This window comes from Taeniopygia guttata, chromosome 4 (genome assembly GCF_048771995.1).
Source record: "Taeniopygia guttata chromosome 4, bTaeGut7.mat, whole genome shotgun sequence".
In the NCBI taxonomy this organism is placed as follows: domain Eukaryota; kingdom Metazoa; phylum Chordata; class Aves; order Passeriformes; family Estrildidae; genus Taeniopygia; species Taeniopygia guttata.
The window spans coordinates 2,695,653-2,712,862 of record NC_133028.1 but is presented as its reverse complement, the minus strand read 5'-3'; the positions used below and the strand labels follow the sequence as shown (position 1 = coordinate 2,712,862).

At 55.0% G+C, this 17,210-nt stretch overlaps 1 protein-coding gene and 1 long non-coding RNA gene across 4 annotated transcripts in view; one reads left to right on the top strand and one right to left on the bottom strand.

Annotated features, from left to right (window-relative positions):
* The window catches only part of LZTS3 (leucine zipper tumor suppressor family member 3), a 50,106-nt gene extending 45,973 nt beyond the window's left edge, over positions 1–4,133 (bottom strand). Inside the window, exon 1 of one of the 3 annotated variants that reach the window (XM_030270471.4) lies at positions 3,934–4,133. The gene's annotated coding sequence lies outside the window, so the exon portion shown is untranslated. The remainder of the gene's footprint in view (positions 1–3,933) is intronic. The other 2 variants (XM_072927886.1, XM_002190204.7) reach the window with 2 other exon arrangements.
* Positions 3,305–13,294, top strand: LOC115494862 (uncharacterized). The gene is made up of 4 exons (XR_003959879.4): positions 3,305–3,502; positions 6,523–6,663; positions 8,688–8,790; positions 12,390–13,294. It is a non-coding gene; the product is annotated as an uncharacterized lncRNA (long non-coding RNA).
* The last annotated feature ends 3,916 nt before the right edge of the window (positions 13,295–17,210 follow it).

The window sequence follows — 17,210 nt, the reverse complement described above, 5'->3', positions numbered from 1 at the left end:
CAGCCCACCTATGGCTCCTGTCATCACAGCCACCGTGTCCTGCTGGAACCCTGGAATGATTTGGGATGGGAGGGACCAGATTCCTTGGAAAGGGCTCCCACAACCAGAGGATGAATCCAGGGGCCCGTGGAGCAGAGGTGTGGGGGAGCCAGAGGGGTTGGGGGGTCCCTGCCTGCTCCCCAGTCCTGGGGACAGGGGTGTCAGGGCTCCCGGCCTGGTGCTTCCATTTCACTTTCAGATCCCTCAAATAATAACCGTGTTTGGCAGCTCCTGTGACAGGAATGACTAATGGGAAAGATCCTCTGCGAAGGGAAACAAGAAATCTCCTGTTTCACCCTTTGTTTGCTGGATTTCTCTGACAGCCCCGGGCATGGCTGGGTTCCTCTAGAGGAGATTTTAAACCCTTCAACAGCTCCAGCAACACCCTTTTAACTCTTAAGCTTCCCTGTCAGGATATAACTCCATTCAGAAACTTTTTTTTGCTGCCAGTTTATCCACATTCCTGCTTCATCCACATGGAGTTATCACGCAGCGGGTGCCTCCGACTGCCGATGCAACGTGGTTTTCACAGTGCATGTGGAAAACACCCTCCCCATCTGCCTGGTGGTTTGTTTTTCTTTTTTTGCAAGTCAGGGGACCTGTCTATCTGCCTCTCTTCCCGTTTTTCCTCGGGATGGGTGATCCAAAGTGGCGATGGAAGCAGCAGGGGATGCCCGGGGCTGATGCTGCAGCCCCCAGGGATGGGCTGGGGGTTCTCCCAACCCTTGTAGGACAAGCTGCTGCTCTCTCCCAGATGTTGGACTTTCAGCTGCTTCTCTCCCTGTTTTTTTTTACATCTGAAGGGGGCTGGGAGTTGATCCCTTGGGACACCAGCAAGGAAGAGTTGGAGGAGGAGGAGGAGGGGATGCCTTCCCTGCATGGAGAACTGAAGCCACACAGGCACCACACCGCTTTTAAATGCCCCGGCGAGCCAGAAGGGGCATTTCAATTTAAATTTCAGCCCCTCCAGACATTCCTCCTGTGCCCTGGTGCCATCACAAAGCGACACTGGGCACAGAGTGCCCGCTGCCCTTGCGTGAGCCCGGGGAATCGCCCCGCTCCGGCATTTCCACGCCTGTTCTCAGCCCGTTCGCCTCGCAGCCTTTGCAGAAAATAAATTCCCCAGCCAGGCTGAACTCGGATGACAGCATCGCTGCTATATTTAACCACTGCACATCACCGCTCCAACCAGGGCCACACATAAACAAACCCCCCGGCGCACGGAGCCTGCCCGGAGAGGGCACGGCCGGGGGATGGAGCAGCCTCCCAGTTCTGCCTGCCCAAAATTTGGGGTGTCCTGTGTCCCCCCGGAATGGCAGCACCTCCCTGGAGCAGGTTTGGGGATGAAGGATGTGCCGGAGGGTGCTGAGAGATGAGGGAGTTGCCAAAGGTTATCCCATGGGACAAGTGGCATCCCCCGGCTGGGACTGCACCCGCTGGCTCCAGGCGGCATCCCCCACCTCCCGTGGGGCAGAAAATGCCAGAAAATGCCCCACCAGAGCTGTGCCCGCCCTTCCTACCTCCACTGCATATCTCCCTGCAGCTTTCCTGCGGGTGTCTGGCTGCTCCTCTCCCTGGCCGACCTCTGCCCTGGCTCATGGGGCTGTCCATGGATCTATGGGGCTGCCCGGGGTTCCATGGGGCTGTGCATGGATCCATGGGGCTGTGTATGGATCCATGGGGCTGTGCATGGACCCATGGGGCTGTGCATGGATCCATGGGGCTGTGCATGGACCCATGGGGCTGTCCATGGACCCATGGGACTGTGCATGGACCCATGGGGCTGTCCATGGATCCATGGGGCTGTCCATGGACCCTTGGGGCTGTCCAGGGTTCTATGGGGCTGTGCATGGATCCATGGGGCTGTGCATGGACCTATGGGGCTGTGCATAGATCCATGGGGCTGCTTGGGGATCTATGGGGCTGTGCATGGACCCATGGGGCTGTACATGAATCCATGGGGCTGTGCATGGACCCATGGGGCTGCTCGGGGATCCATGGGGTGCAGAGAAAGGGAAGAAGTTTGGATGTGCAGCAGGGTCCGTGCCTGGCTCTCTGGCAGGCCTCGTCCTCCTGCCCCAGCTCCCCAGGTGAGGAAGAGGATGGGGATGCTCAGGGAATGCTCAGGGATGCCCAGGGGGATGCCCAGGAGGGTGTGGAGCATCCAGCAGCCCAACACCCTCCTCTGAAGCAGAGGGATCATCTGGCCTGGGGGACCGCTGGCAGCCACAGGTCCCCGGGGCAGGCACAGAGGGTCCCTGCTCCCCCCGGGGCACACCCAGAGCTGCGACCGGGGCTCTGCGCTGCACTGCAGCAGCTCCAGCCCCGCTCTCTCCCGGGGAGCTGGCAGAGGGACCCCCGGGAGCAGCATCGGGGGGCTCCTGTCCGGGTGGGTGGGGATGGAGCCCCGGGAGCAGCATCGGGGGGCTCCTGTCCTTCTGGGTGGGGATGGAGCCCCGGGAGCAGCAACAAGGGGGTCCTGTCCTGGTGGGGATGGAGCCCTGCAGCCCGGAGGGACCCCCAGGAGCAGCATCGGGGTGCTCCTGTCCTGGTGGGTGGGGATGGAGCCCCGGGAGCAGCATCGGGGGGTCCTGTCCTGCTGGGTGGGGATGGAGCCCCGGGAGCAGCAACAAGGGGGTCCTGTCCTGCTGGGTGGGGATGGACCCCCGGGAGCAGCAACAAGGGGGTCCTGTCCTGCTGGGTGGGGATGGACCCCCGGGAGCAGCAACAAGGGGGTCCTGTCCTGCTGGGTGGGGATGGAGCCCCGGGAGCAGCATCGGGGGGCTCCTGGCCAGGTGGGGATGGAGCCCTGCAGCCGGGAGGGACCCCCGGGAGTAGCATCAGGGGGCTCCTGTCCTGCCGGGATGGAGCCCTGCAGCCGGGAGGGACCCCCAGGAGCAGTAATGGGGGGCTCCTGTCCTGTTGGGTGGGGATGGAGCCCTTCAGCCCGGAGGGACCCCCGGGAGCAGCAATGGGGGGCTCCTGTCCTGCTGGGTGGGGATGGAGCCCTGCAGCCCAGAGGGACCCCCGGGAGTGCACCCACTGCCTGGGGACCGCGGTGGGCGCTCCATCCCTGCAAAGCCCCCGAAGCACCGGTGCCTCCCGGGGTGATGTCCCAAGCGGGGATCCCCGTGTCGGGGTGGGGAGGAAGGTTGGGTAGCCACGTCCTCGCCAAGCCGGGGAGGGAGGCATCGGTGGCTCCCGGGGTGAAGCCTCAAGGGGAGCCCCTTGCCATGACATCCCCCCAAGTCCTCCCTCCCTCCCCACCGCCGCTGCTGGGCGAGGGCCACCCAGCACCGAGGCAGATGACATAATTCCATAATTCCCAGCAACTGCACGTTAATCACTCGGCCGCCAGCAAAACCTCCTCGCCGTGAATCCAACCCCCAGCCCAGCCACCGCTCCCCTCCCTGACATCACTGCCGAAGAAATAAAGAAATAAAGAAGAGAAGACGAGGGAAAGGTGACGAGGGGGGGAATAACCTGGCACTGGCACTGGCACACAAGTCTTGCCCCCCCTACACCCCCCCCCCAGCCGCTCCTCCCCGCCTCGCACTCTATTTTTGGGTGCTGTCACATCCCAATGGCCCCGCGGGGCCAAATCCAGGCAGCTGCGACTTTAGGCACAAACACGGCTCCCTCCCCTCCATCACACCCGAAATCGGCGCTGGCAACCCATCCTCCACCCCACCCCCTCCCCAAAATCCTCCCCACCCCCCCCCAAATTACATCTGGGTGGGTGGTTCAGGCGCGCCAAGCTCCAGCATCAGGTCCCCCACCTCGCTCTACCCAGGAGACCCCCCCATCCCTGTCACCCCCCACCCCATCCCACCTCCCCTTTCTCCCAGCACCGCTTCCCAGTTCCTCCCAGTCGCTTCCCAGCCCGATCCTTACTCTTGGCGGGGATGCTGTGCCCGGCAGGGATGGCAGCAGGGATCGGGCAGGGATCAGGGATGGCAGCCGGGCGGCCGCTCCCGTCCGAGGGGTCTCATCTCATTTTGTCCTGTGTCACCAACACACACACACACACACACACATTCGCAGCCACGTTTCCCCCCCCTTCTTGCGGCAAACGGCGGCCAGCCCCGACCCCACCCCCTGTCACAGCAGCAGCCTAACAGCGAGGAGCGGGAGGATGGAGGAGGATCCGCTCTCCATCCCTTTAACCCTTCCCTCGCCACCCCCCCAGGACAGGGCTCTGTCCCCGCGGACCTGGATGGGGATGCTGGGATGCTGCTTGTGCCTCCCTCCCCTTCCCCGCCTTCCCCCACAGCGCCCCGGGATGTTTGGGGTCTGCTGGTACCCCGGCTCCATCCCCCCGCATCCTCATCGTGCCTCATCGCCCTCGTGCCCCCCAAAAAAGAGCCCCCGAATAGAGCCGAGCCCTGAGATTGCTGCAGGCGGTGGGGCAGGGGGTGTCTGGGGGGCACGGCTGGGTTTGAGGGGCACGGGCAGCCCCTGGGTGACAGACGAGGCTGGGGGGTGGTGGGAGCCAATCTGTCTGCCTGTAGCCACCATGAAAATCCCATTTTGGTCCCTATTTCCCCCTGCTTGTAGGAGCAGAACCCTTTGGGGTGGAGGGGGCACAGCCTGGGGGTCTCCAGTGGGGGTGGGATGGGGATGTAAAATCCGTGTGGGAGAGGAAATAATTTTTCCCATCCCACGGAGAACCCAAGGAGCCGAGCTCACAGGGGGTGGGGAAACTCCCCAAATCCCCTCTTACACTGATGAACTGAAAAAGGGACATCCAAATGGCCACGGGCCGAGGGCAGGGCAGCCCCTGGCTGTGACACTGCACCGAGTTGTCTTCTCCAAGGAGAAATGAGAGGTGCCAGCAGGAAAAGGGAAAGGGAAAGCTCATGATGTCCCTGCTCCCAGTTCAGGTCCTGCAACACACTCTGCTTCTCCCCTCGGCCTTTCCATGGGGGTTAGCCCCATCCTGCTCATCTCTCAGGAGTCCCAGGAGGGAGGAAAGATGCAGGAATTGCTGCCACTGAATTCTGCAGCTTTCCAGGGAAACGGCAGGGCAGGTAATTAATTATTCCTGCTAATAGTGCCGGACAGGCCCTCGGCTGCTCCCCCAGAAGCACAGGCTGTGAGTATCTCCCTGCACAGGTTGTTGCTGACAGTGTTCCAGGGGCTGTGTGTGATCCTGCTTGGATGGAAAGGGCAGCTGAGGCTCCCTGATTTACTTACAGCCTTTGAGGACTGGGATTAGACCGGCTGGGCAAAGCCACCTCTGCTGTGGGTGGGATTCTGCTGCTTCCCACCAGCACTGCCCAGCAATGCAGCAATTTAAGTCCTGCATGGACCACTGGGAGGGTCTATCCTGTCCTTCCTGGGCAGCCTGGTCTGCTCTGAGCCTGGAAATGCAGCCTCTTTTGGGAGTCATGCAAGGGTAGGAGGTGTCCTACAGGCAGCTTGTGGAGATTTTTGTCCCTCTGCAAGGGACACTGGAGTGCTCCTGGACACCCTGAGGGGACGAACAGGGAGCCTGCATGTGTCCCCATCCCCAAACTGGGTCATGCCTAGGCTGGGGCAGGTCCAGTTTTGTAGCTGAGAATCAGAATCCCAGAATCATTTCAGTTGGCAAAGACCTCTGAGTCCAAAAGTTTACCCAGCCCTGCTAAGGAGAGATGCTCTGAGGGTGTTACAGTTCCACCAGGCCAGCCCAGCATCCTGTCCCCAGCTGCAGCTGCCCACGGACACCCAAGGAAGACTGAAACAATTCAATATTTCCCCTTGGCATTCTCCAGCACCTCCAAGGGAGAGGTTTTTGCCAGGTCCAGATATCCCTGGGAGCTGAGAACCCTCAGTGTGCTGTGAGTCCATCCCCACTGCAAGGTGCCCAGAGCCTGTAGGACACCCCCATTCCCTCCCATCCCAATCACTGAACCTTTTGATAAAGATTATCCCGGGGCTGTAGGATTTTCACCTTCCTCCTCTACACCAATCTCTCCAAGTGCTTGCAGCTGCAGATTCCCTGTGGGATGAGCTCTCTCTCCTGATGACAGCACTCTGCCCCACTCCTCATCCTCACCCTGGCCCTGCTGCCATCCCCAGTGGACTTTGTTTTCCCTGATTTGCCGAGTGTTTTGTGTGCCTCGCTGTGGTGATCACGCTCCAGCCGTCAGCTTGCAGCGAGTCCCCGGGAGAAGGTGCCAACTTTAACATATGCCTGAACAGTTCTTTTCAGACATATACAAACTGGAACAATGCCTCGCTGGGAATATGCTTGTTGGTGCAATTTGACAACTGTGGCTTCAGATCTGCTCTTTTCAGCACGCACCAACTATTTGTAGACGGTGCAAAAGCCGGGATCGCCGCGCACGGATGGGGGCTCTGGGAAGCTCTCTCCAGGCATGCAGGAACCAGCAGGGAAGAGAATCAAGGGCTGGAAAAAGACCTCTGAGTCTCACAAATAATGACCAGATCAAACATTTTGCTTCTGAGAACCTCAGTCCTTTTTTCCCTTTGCTTTAGGGAAGCCAGCACTGATTTTTCCACTACCTGAAGCGGGAGCACGTTCTCACCTTGTGCGAGCAGGACTTTGCTCAGCTCACCCTATTTTCTGGGTTCAGACATCTCCCAGTGCTTCCTCCATCACTGGTGTTCACCTTCCAGGTAGGACATCACCGGGATGTGACACTGGTGCCACTCAGGGTGTCACTACTCTGTCACCCCCTTGGAAAAAAGGGCTGGACATTCCCCTAACTCCTTCCCATGGGTCTGCAGACACCGTGGTGATGTTTGAAGTAAATTTGGGAAGATGACAACAAAGTGAGACCGGGGTTGTGTCCAGGGAGGTGGTCAGGCTTTCCAAGCAGGCAGAGAAGGCCTGTGGTGATGAAGCAGAGGAATTTTCTCCCCAGCACCGATGAGGACGCAGCTCTGCCCTTGCCCACGTGCCAGCCTTCATCCTGCAAATCCCCAGGGCAGGGATCACATCCTGTTCCTTGCCCATGGGACAATGGATGTGGAGGTGCCCACGAGCCAGCCCAGGAGCAGGAGGGTCAGTGCTGAACTGCCTGTTCCCCATGGAGCACTGCCAAAGGCATAAGTGTTTGAGGCAGCAAATCATCAAGGGACCATTGTTCATAGCAACCTTGGTGGAAATATTTGTGTGTGCGTGTGTGTGTGTGTGCTGGCATCCAGTTTGGCAATGGTTACTCAGCACAAGTGGGCGGCCTGTCCCTTTCTCTCAGCTGGAGCCTCCTCCTCCTCACAGGGACCCAGAAGAGGGATGAAAGGAGAGCAGATGGTTTGGGGGTGCTCCGAAATACCAGTGCCAAGGGCTGTCTCATCATGGCAGGCTGAACATGCTCGAGAGCAAGGAGGTCTCTCCAAGTATTGGGGAGATGCAAGAGGTCTGTGAGCAATTCTTGGGGATATTGATGGTTTCGCTGGATTTTGAGGAGAAGGACCGGAAATTGAGATCTTCGGGGTGTCATGTCAAGAAGAAGAAATATTTGGGGTAAGGGGTTTTGTATCAGAAATTCTCTTTAAAAGTCCAAAGGAATTTGAGGAGCTGATGTTGGAGATGGGCTTTGGGCAAGGGCCTGGAGTGACAGAACAAGGGGAATGGCTTCCCACTGCCAGAGGGGAGGGTTAGGTGGGATATTGGGGAGGAATTGTTCCCTGTGTGGGTGGAGAGGCCCTGGCACAGGGTGCCCAGAGAAGCTGTGGCTGCCCCTGGATCCCTGGCAGTGTCCAAAGCCAGGCTGGACAGGGCTTGGAGCAACCTGGGACAGTAGAAGGTGTCCCTGGCCATGGCAGTGATGGGATTAAATGACCTTTAAAAGACTTTTGCAGCTCAAACCAATCTGTGATTTTATGCTGAAGGGACCCTGCTGGCTTTGCTAGGAAGAAGCCTGAGGGCTTCCTCCAAGTGAGGATCCAGGGTTACAAGCCTGGTGAGCTGACCAAGGCAGGCATGCTACAGGTTACCTCCTCTTTCAGCACCACCCCAGATCTGTCACAGTTCTTCCACGGAGAAATTCCCATTGAAAGCTTCGCTGCTGCTCTCATCCCTGCAAAAGTGAATGGAGAGATTTGTCCTGACCTCCATCCCCCTCCACACCTCCCGGCATTTCGCTTTTCTCCAAAGCAACACTCTGCTGCTAGAATCAGCTGAGATGAAACCGAGCTGGCTCCTACACACCTTGGAGCTCAGGCAGGGCTGCTTCCCACACAGTGTCTTTCACCCAAATTAAACAGCTCCCAGCTGAGCCCTGCCATCCATCACGCCAAGCTGCAGGCACAGCTCGGGTTTGGCAGCTTTTACACCTCTGTGGGTTCAGGTTTAGTGGGGAAAGAGCAGGGACCTTTCCTTTGTGAGTGTGTTCCAAGGGGTCTGCAGCCTTGGAGGCTGTGGGACATCCTTGGGATCACGCTGGAGTCAGTGGGAGGCTGATTGTTGTCAAAGACACCCAGGACCTGGGCACTGAGGGCTGTTCTGTTGGGAAGGAATTCTTCCCTGTGAGGGTGGGGGATGCCCAGAGAAGCTGTGGCTGCCTCTGGATCCCTGGATGTGCCCAAGGCCAGGTTGGACAGGGCTTGGAGCAACCTGAGCTAGTGAAAGGTGGAAAGGCCCAGGTTGGAACGTGATTATCTTTAATCTTGTGACTCTCTGATTCCCTGATTTTCAGACTGCAATGCTGGACATTTCTGGGTGCAGACTGCCCACTCCTGGGGCTGTCACTCCTCAAGGACGTACTGCTGACCACACCCTGGTGCCCACACCAGTGCCAGGTGAGCAGCAATCCCAGCTCCTTGTCTGTGTTGGTCTGAGCTCAGTTCAGTTTTCCAGGTGGTGTCTGAGAGCTCTGTAGGTGTCCCAGAGTATCTGAGTGTCTTGGTTTGAAAAGACAGGAGTCTGTAAAGGAAGGCAAAATCCTCCTGTAAAATGGAAAAGGTAAACCCCCTCCCTCCGAATTACCACAATTTTAAAAAAGGTTCTCAGGCAAAGATATGGGAATGGGAATAACAGTTCCTTACTAGGAGAAAACTAAATTTAAAAAAATTAAAAAAAATGTAGTTAGTACAAACGAAACTAGTGATGGAGTCAGAAACCTGACACCCTGAGGAGTCAGGGTGTTGGTAATAGTCCAGTTAAATGGTGGCTGCTCCTCCTGGAGTGGCAGATGAGATGCTGCTGAAGTGGTGATCTCTAGAAGGGTGGAGTTTTCTCTGAAGATCTGATGATGGAGTAGTTGGGCCTGGTCTTCCTCTGGGAATCCAGCAGAGAAGAAGCTGCTCCTCTGGGAATCCAGCAAAGTGGCTGCAGTTTCTCAAAAAGTGCTGATTTGATGCAGGTAGGGCTGCTTGGCTCCTCCCTCTGGGTGGAGCATCTCACCATGGGATGATGGAACTTTTCCATCATGCAGTGAGTCATTAATGGCCCATTAACAGAAGATATCTCCCCAAGGGAGACATTGTTCTTGGGAGAGATAAGAAAACTGCCCCACCTCCAACAGATGGCAATAGAATCCATGCTTATCTTACAAGCCAGGAGACACTGAGGCACCTACAAGGAGGAGGCAGACATGGAATGGGGTCTCCATTGGCATCACCTTGGTGGAGACCCGTGCTGGAGACAACACTGCCTGTTTTGAGATTGAGGTCAAAACCTCATTGAGTTGGGGTCTTTGTTGGATATTGGGAAATATCTCCTTGCTGAAAGAGTGGTTAATCATTGGAAAGGGCTCCACAGGAAGTGGTGGAGTTGCCATCCCTAGAAGTGTTCAAAAAACGAGATGTGGGGATATGTCTTAGTGGGTGTGGTGGTAGTCAGTCAAAGGCTGGCCTTGATCTGGGAGGTCTTTTCCAACCTGAGTGATTCTGAGGGTCTAGGACAAGTCTAGGACAAGTGTTTCCATCTATTTGAGGTGGGAAATGGAGCTTGGGCCACCTCAGCTCCCTGTGCCAGGCACATCCGTGTCCGTATCCTTATGCCAGATAGCCACAATCAGTTTTCCTGTGGACCCCCCTGCCGAGAGGACTGATTTTTGGGGTCATTTTAGCACCTCTCCCCACACATCTGAGTGGCAGAAGAACATCTTCCAGCTCCTTAGTGTAGGCTCTGGGCTCTCCAGATCAGCCACTTCAGCCAGGTGGAAATCTCTGCCTCTCTGCCACAGAAAGGCTTCAGGGGGAAAACATCATTATCCCAATTTCTACCTTTTTTTGGGATCTGCTTCCTTGGCTGGCAGATCCTCCAGCCCCTCACAGTCTGCTTGCTGGAAAGCAGCCTGGGGGAATGACCTTGGCCTCAAATTCCATCAGGAAAGGTCCCCGTTGAACAAGGCTGTTCTCAGAGTCACAGGCATCCCTGGCAACCGCCTTGGGCCTTTTCCAGTCCTCCAGGGAGAGGCACAGTCCCAGAAATCAATAACTGAGTTCTTCTGAAAGTCAGCAGGACTCTGGCATGATCCAAACCACTCTCTTCAGTGCTTTCTCTCTGCTGAAAGCAAAGAAGGGGTCCCTGAAGGGGAGCAGCCCTCTGTCCCATCCCCAGGGGTTGGTTTGCTCAGTGCCCACTGTGTCCCATCCTTCTGGGCACTGACTGCCCAGTTCCCCCCAGGATGGAGCCAGGCAAGGGGAGCCAAGCAGGCTTTGAGGGAAAATACTCTCATTTTTTAGTGGAAGCAGCACCCTGAGTCTCTGCTGAAGCAGGGAGAGCCAATCCCTCCTTGTGAGCCCCCAAAACTTATTTCATCTTCAGATATTCTCCCTCACTCTCTTTAAAATTGGGATTTCTTTCCTGACTGCGACAGCTCCTTATTGAACATGCAATAAACACCCAGACCCTCCCACATCTGTGTTTTCCCCTCCCCAAAACACCCATAACTTGCTTAATATTAATTTTATATTAATTCCTCTCCCAGCAGTGCTTTCCCCACATATCTGGAATACAAGGTTCCCCCAAGCTTCAATTACTGACTTAGGAGGAACTCTTGTTCTCCTGCCTCATTCCCATCCTGCATTTCCCCCCCAAAAAAAAACCCAGCATAAAACAGCAGCTGAGGACATCCCTTGGTTAAAGGCATCTCCTGATGTTGGGACACCACAAAGTCAAAGCTGAGGCTGACACATTCTCCTGCCCAAGGGCAGAAGCTGGGCTTGGAGCCCAGAGAAGATGTTTCCCTGCCATTAATGGGATGAATTCATGCACAATTTGTGAATGAAGGTGACCAAGAGGCTGAGGGATCTACTGGCACAAGAGCTCCACATCCCACCAAAGGTCAGTCCTGCATCCCCCTCCTGTGCCTGCGCTTCCAAGGCAACAAAGAAAAAATGGGAGGAGCTCAGGAAAATGCCAAATTTTTAATGGCCTGAGAAAGCTGACTCGTGGCCAGAGATAGCTGACTCGTGGCCAGAGATGCAGAGAGGTCGGATGGGTTTGTGCAATAGGGGGGAAGGGGTGAGTGTCTCATGGACTGACCCCATTTGTGCTGTGAAGACCTTTTGGGGTCTTCATGGCTTTGCCAGAGGAGCTGGGAAAAGGCACTGGGAGAGGCAAGGATGGGAAGATGGAGCTGCCTGAATTCTCAAGTTCACCCGTTTTTTAGCAGTGAGGGTGTTCTACCAGCTGGACAACTTACAATTGGATCCTCTCCCAGTCTTTAAACTGAGCCCATCTGTGTTTTTAAATACTAAGTTTAACCCCAGAAATGATGATACAGACAGAAAAAAATCAGCCTATTAGCCACTTTCTGGAAAGGTCTGGATCCCTTGCACTTCATGACCCCTCGGAAACCACAAGGAACCTCTCCACCTCACAGAAACAAACTCCAGGATGTCTGAAAATCTGTTTTTGCTGCGTCCAGAGCGGGGTAGCAGCAGCTGAAGGTCACAAGCGCTGTATAAATAGAAAGGAGGTTTTGCTGTGACATGTCCATCCAGAGCCATTGCTCCTGGCTGTGCCATCTGGGATGGGAGCAGGAGCCTGTGCATCCCCACTGCAGCAAAGAGAAAGGGATTCTGTCCTGCCAAGGATGATACCATGGAAAGGAGGGTGACAACCACGAGGTTGGAACCCTGCTCCTAATTTTAGAGAAAAATCAGAGCTGTGATGGAGCTTTGGAATGCAAATTCCTCCTGTGGGGTTTCAATCACGCACCCAAGCAGGGAGAAGGAAGTTTTCACCCATGGAGAGCATTTTCTGTCTGGGGAGTGGTTTGCAGTGACCGTCCTTTCATTTGGGGAGCTCAGTGTCCCCATCAGAAGGGGTAAGAGGGGTTCTCTGGTGGCCTTCAGCATGTGCTGCTAGGATTTTATCCCAAGCTCTAACCACGTGCTAAAGACCTTTTCTGGCCAAAATCCTGCTTAATTCCATTTCCCTGTTCCAGCCATCAGCTCCCTGTACCTGACATTTGCCTTCCTCACGTATTTGGGAGATAAATTCTTCACGGCCTGGAGCTTGGTGCAGAACAACACCAGGATGTCGCCTGAAAACACGGGTCCTGAGGACTCCAGCAACACCCTGTGGATGTCAGGAAAGAAGGGCAGGAAGCCATAGGAAGAAACCTCTGGAATCTTGGTCAAAGCAGTGGGAATGAGACACTGGGATGGCAGAGCTTGAGCCAAGGAATGGGGTGGGCAGGTGAAGGTGTTTGCTGAGGCAATTTCTGCAGCTCTTGAGGCAGTGAGAGAGGAGATCTTGGCTTTCACCTCTCTGAGATAACTCCTGGTGTTTCAGGAAAGCACTTGGAGAGGGACATGGCCTTCAGACATCTGGATGGTGGCCGGAGAGTGGCTCAGCTCTGGCTGCCTGAGGTTCATCTCGTCAGGGAATTTGCTTTCCTGATGGAAGGAGCAGTGTCCTGTCCTGTCCCAGCACAGGTGAACCCCAGAGAGACCCAGGCTGGGGCCCAGAGAGCTGTGAGTGCTTGGTGAGGGCCCTTTTTTGGGAAACCTGACCCTCTTGGGAGCAGATCCTCTGACAGCTGCTCGATGCTGCCTCCTCCTTCTCCCTGATCTCACTCTTGGGAGGTCACTTTTAGCCACAAATACAGACCAGGAGCAGCACCCTACCCTCAGGAAAACCCTGTTCCAAGATCCAGGCTGTCTACACCTCTTTGAGAACAAAAAAAAAATGTGGATAACTCCCCAAATTACCATCTCCTGCTACTGCTGGCTGGAAGGAATTTGCTGATCCAAGGAAGAGCAGGAGGTCAGGGATGCCAGAGCCATGGCAGGGTAAATCCAGGGCTTCAGCAGCACAGATGTGTTCCAGCTTCTCCTATTTCAACACAGCTTTCCCACAGGATTATTTTTACCAGGTGATGAGGAAAGGATCTGGAAGTCCATTGAAGCACCTGAAGGTGGCTTGTTGGAAACCCATGGGAATAAAAGGAGGACAATCCCAGCTTTTCTTTTCAGCTTGGAGGGAATGACTGTTTCTCCCTCTCCTTGAAGGACAGCTGGGTGTGTGGCATTATGACCACAGAGAGGAAAATCTTTTCTCTCCAGCTCTCACTGCTGCTCTGGTATTGGATTGTGTGATGGGTCACACCTATTGATCACAGCAGGCTAAAAAAGACACAGCCCATAAATAACTCCTGACGTCCCCAGCTGGGCCAGAAATCCTGAGCAAAGGGCTCTGGGGAGAGCTGTTGTTGGTATTTCTCTGTCCTTCTCCTCTGGGAAATGCTGGGCACAGGTTTGGCTTGAGCCAGATGGTTGCAGTGCTTTTGCAGGAGTTTTCTTAGCAGGGGCTGGGTTATCTCAGTCCTTGACCCATCCCTGCCTGGAAGAGGCTGGAATGGGGCACTGCTGCTGCCCAGCCCTGTGCTGCTCCCTTGCCAGCACTGGGTTAAGACATGAAGGCAAAGGTGACTCTGGTCTGCCCTCCCTTCCCCAAAATGAGTCATTCCTTGTGCTCACTCTGCCCTCTGAGCCCATGGAATGCATGATTTTGGCACGAGGAACTGTAAGAAACGCACGGCAGGGAGACCAGAGTGGGGGGATCGGATTGTGCCTCCTCAAGGAAACAGCCCCAGATGGTTCTGGGGTGGAGGAGCAAAACCTGGTCCCTGCAGGGCACCAGGGACCCACCCAAAATCCAGACCAGCACGAGGGGCTGCAGCAACCCCCTCCTTAAAGCTCTTCCTGATGCTCCACCAGGTCCCACGTGCTCCATGTGGCCTGAGCACGGTGAGGGACACGTGAGGAGAGGAGAGGACACAGCCTGGCACCGTCCCTCTCCCTCCTCCCCCGTTCCCTTGTTTTTACACAGCTGAAAATAAAAAAAAACAAAAAACAACGTTCCCCATGTAATGATGATTCGGCCAACAGGTCAAGCCAAGCATGACAGATCTCATCCTGGAGCTGGGGTCAGGCAGCAAATTGCCTCAGTGCTGCTGGCATCATGATCCCTGTGCTGAGGGGATCCCCCCAGCATCCTCTGGCTGCTCACACCTTCCTTGCCCTGGGTTTTTGGGGGGCTGAGGGGGGTCCAGCCACTGCCAAAGAGAATTTGGGAGCAGCATCGTGCTGGTAACTCGCAGCCTCGGGGCATTTCTCACTTTATCAGAGCCCCATGGCAACATTTTGCCTGATCAAGAGTTTTCTCATCTTCCAGCATTTGTCAGGGCACGCTGTGTCCCCACTGCATTTCCCTGGCAGTGGGGAAGAGGCAGGAGATGACTCCAGGGCCAGCGAGGAGCTGCAGGTCCCTTGCAGGGAGCCAGGCTGGTGCTGAGGAAGCTCCAGAGGCCTCCCAGGCCCCGCTGCCAACCCAAGGAATAAAATCCATCCCGTTGCAGGGAGATGGAGAGTCAGCCAAGGAGGGGAAGGTTTATTTAGAGAAACAACCGTGGGCTGCCTGCCCACACCAGGCTTTGAGCTGATGATCTGCACGTGCCATGCTCGGGGGCGGCTGGGGGAAGGAGTCCACTATTAAAAGCCTGGCAGAAGCTCTGCTGAAATCCTGCTGGAGCTCGGGGAGGGCCTGATCCAGCAGGATCCCACCTCCAGTGTCACCTCATCTGACCCTGGGACCAAACCAGAGACACATCCAAGGCAGCTCGCCCTCTTTTCTTCCAGGGGTGCACCCGGCACTGATGGGGAACACCAGCAATTCCTGAGAAAACGGGGCCTTTGAAGGATTATAATTGTTGGAATCTGTGGTATTGATGATTCTGAGATTGTAAAAAGTCTCTGTCTTTCTGTTCTGTTGCTAAAGAAGAAGTCATAATTTGTTTGTGTCGGTTTTTAAGGTTGTTTATGTTTGCTTGTTTATAATATGTTTTGCTGCCCTGCTGTAGGTTTGTTTTGCAGGGCAGCGTGTGGGGCTCTGCCCTCAGTGGGATGTTACAAACATTATATATTAGAAATTATGTGTGTTATATTTATAATACTGTGTTAATATTTATTATTTATGTTGAATAGTGTGTTTTTAGCCTAAACTAATAGAAAAATGCTAACACTATAGTGAAATATGGAGGGTATGAAGAAGGAGAAAAAGGACAAAACACACTTAAATTTTTTTTATTTTGTTTCTTTTGAACTTCTAATTTAAAATTTTAAAATTTTATTTTTGCACTTGTGCTATACTTAATTATTACTTATATTAAATACTTAGAGCTTGTAATTCATTTTGGAAGATTGAAAACTTTTTTTCTATGGACAGAGATCACAGACAGTGTCTCTGGGGGCTCTGTCCAGGGGGGTTCCTGACCCCTGCCAGGGTCCCAGACCTGCCAGGGCAGCCAGAGGGAAGCCCTGGATTCCCACAACCTGGCACCTGCAAAACCCACCCCAGCTGGTGCAGAAGCAGGGAGTGCTGCTGTCAGAGGGGTCAGGCAGGTCCAGGGCTGTGGTTTCATGTCTCTGGGAGCTGCTCCTCCTTTCTCCTCTCAGCTCAGGAACTGGGGGAAGGATGCTGAAGCACCTGCCAGCCTCACCCCAATGGGCTGTCCTGAATCCAGCAAGAAATACATTAAAGGGACAGTTTGCCACAACCTTTCCTTCTCAATAAGGGTAGAGGTGCTTTTGCTACTCCGAGTTTACCTGCAGGAGGTGACAAAAAGGAAAAAACGACCCCACATTTGTGGGGTTTTCCCTGAAAACACAAGCCCTGGAGCAAACCCCAGACTGGGGATGGTCATTCCTGCATTGACTGCCTGGCACCAGGACCACCAAAGAACAAAGCTGGTCCTCCACTAGGGAACCAATCCCAGAATCACAGACTTGTCTGGCTTGGAAAAGACCTTAAAGACAGTGGGGTTCCACAGCCCTGCCACAGGCAGGCACCATCCCTCTCCTCCTGCCTCTCTCCCAAGGATCTGCAGTGCCAAAACCTCCCAGCAGCCACCTGGGATGGAGGAGGGGAATCCAGGGTCATTAGTGCGAAGAGGAATGAGGCCAAGAGGGCTTTCATGCCTCAGCATCTTAATTGAAATGGGTTTCCCATCCTCCTCCCCCTGCTCCCAAGCCCAGCACATCCAGGCTCCTTCAAGGGCATCTGCTGGCTTGGTGCTGTGCACTCTGCATCCCCCATGAACCACTCACATCTCTTTAATTAAATGTCAAGATATTCAGGGCTTTTTTTTTTACCTTTTAAGTGCCCTCTGCTCGGAAAGATTCGTGGAGAGCTCAGTTACCATGTGGTGAGGAGGGGGAGAGCTGTGGGTGGGAAAACTGTGGGGAAACTGTGATCACAGCCAGGCAGGATCCCCTGAAATCCTTTGGGTTGGTTGTTTGAAAGGCTGGGTAGCAGGGAAGAGTTCTTCCCCCAGAGGGTGCTGGGCACTGCCCAGGCTCCCCAGGGAATGGGCAGAGCCCCAAATCTGCCAAAGCTCCAGGAGAGTTTGGACAACGCTCCCAGGGATGCACAGGGTGGGATTTGGGGTGTCTGTGCAGGGACAGGAGCTGGATCAGTAATTCTGGTGGGTTCCTTCCAGCTCAGGAGGCTCCATGGTTCTGTGATCTACCAAACACAGCTTGAGGTGCAGCTCCTCCATCTCCAAAGCCAGGGCTGGTCCTGGGGCATCACCCCCAGGGGAAACCAGTGCTGTCCTGCATCAATGTGGGGTGTCCTGAAGGACCAAACTGCTCCCCTGCAGCAAAGGGCAGCCTGGCATGACCCTCCAGGGGTCTGGGGACACCATGGATTCCCAGAATCCCAGAATCCCAGAATCCCAGACTGGTTTGGGGTGGAAACAACC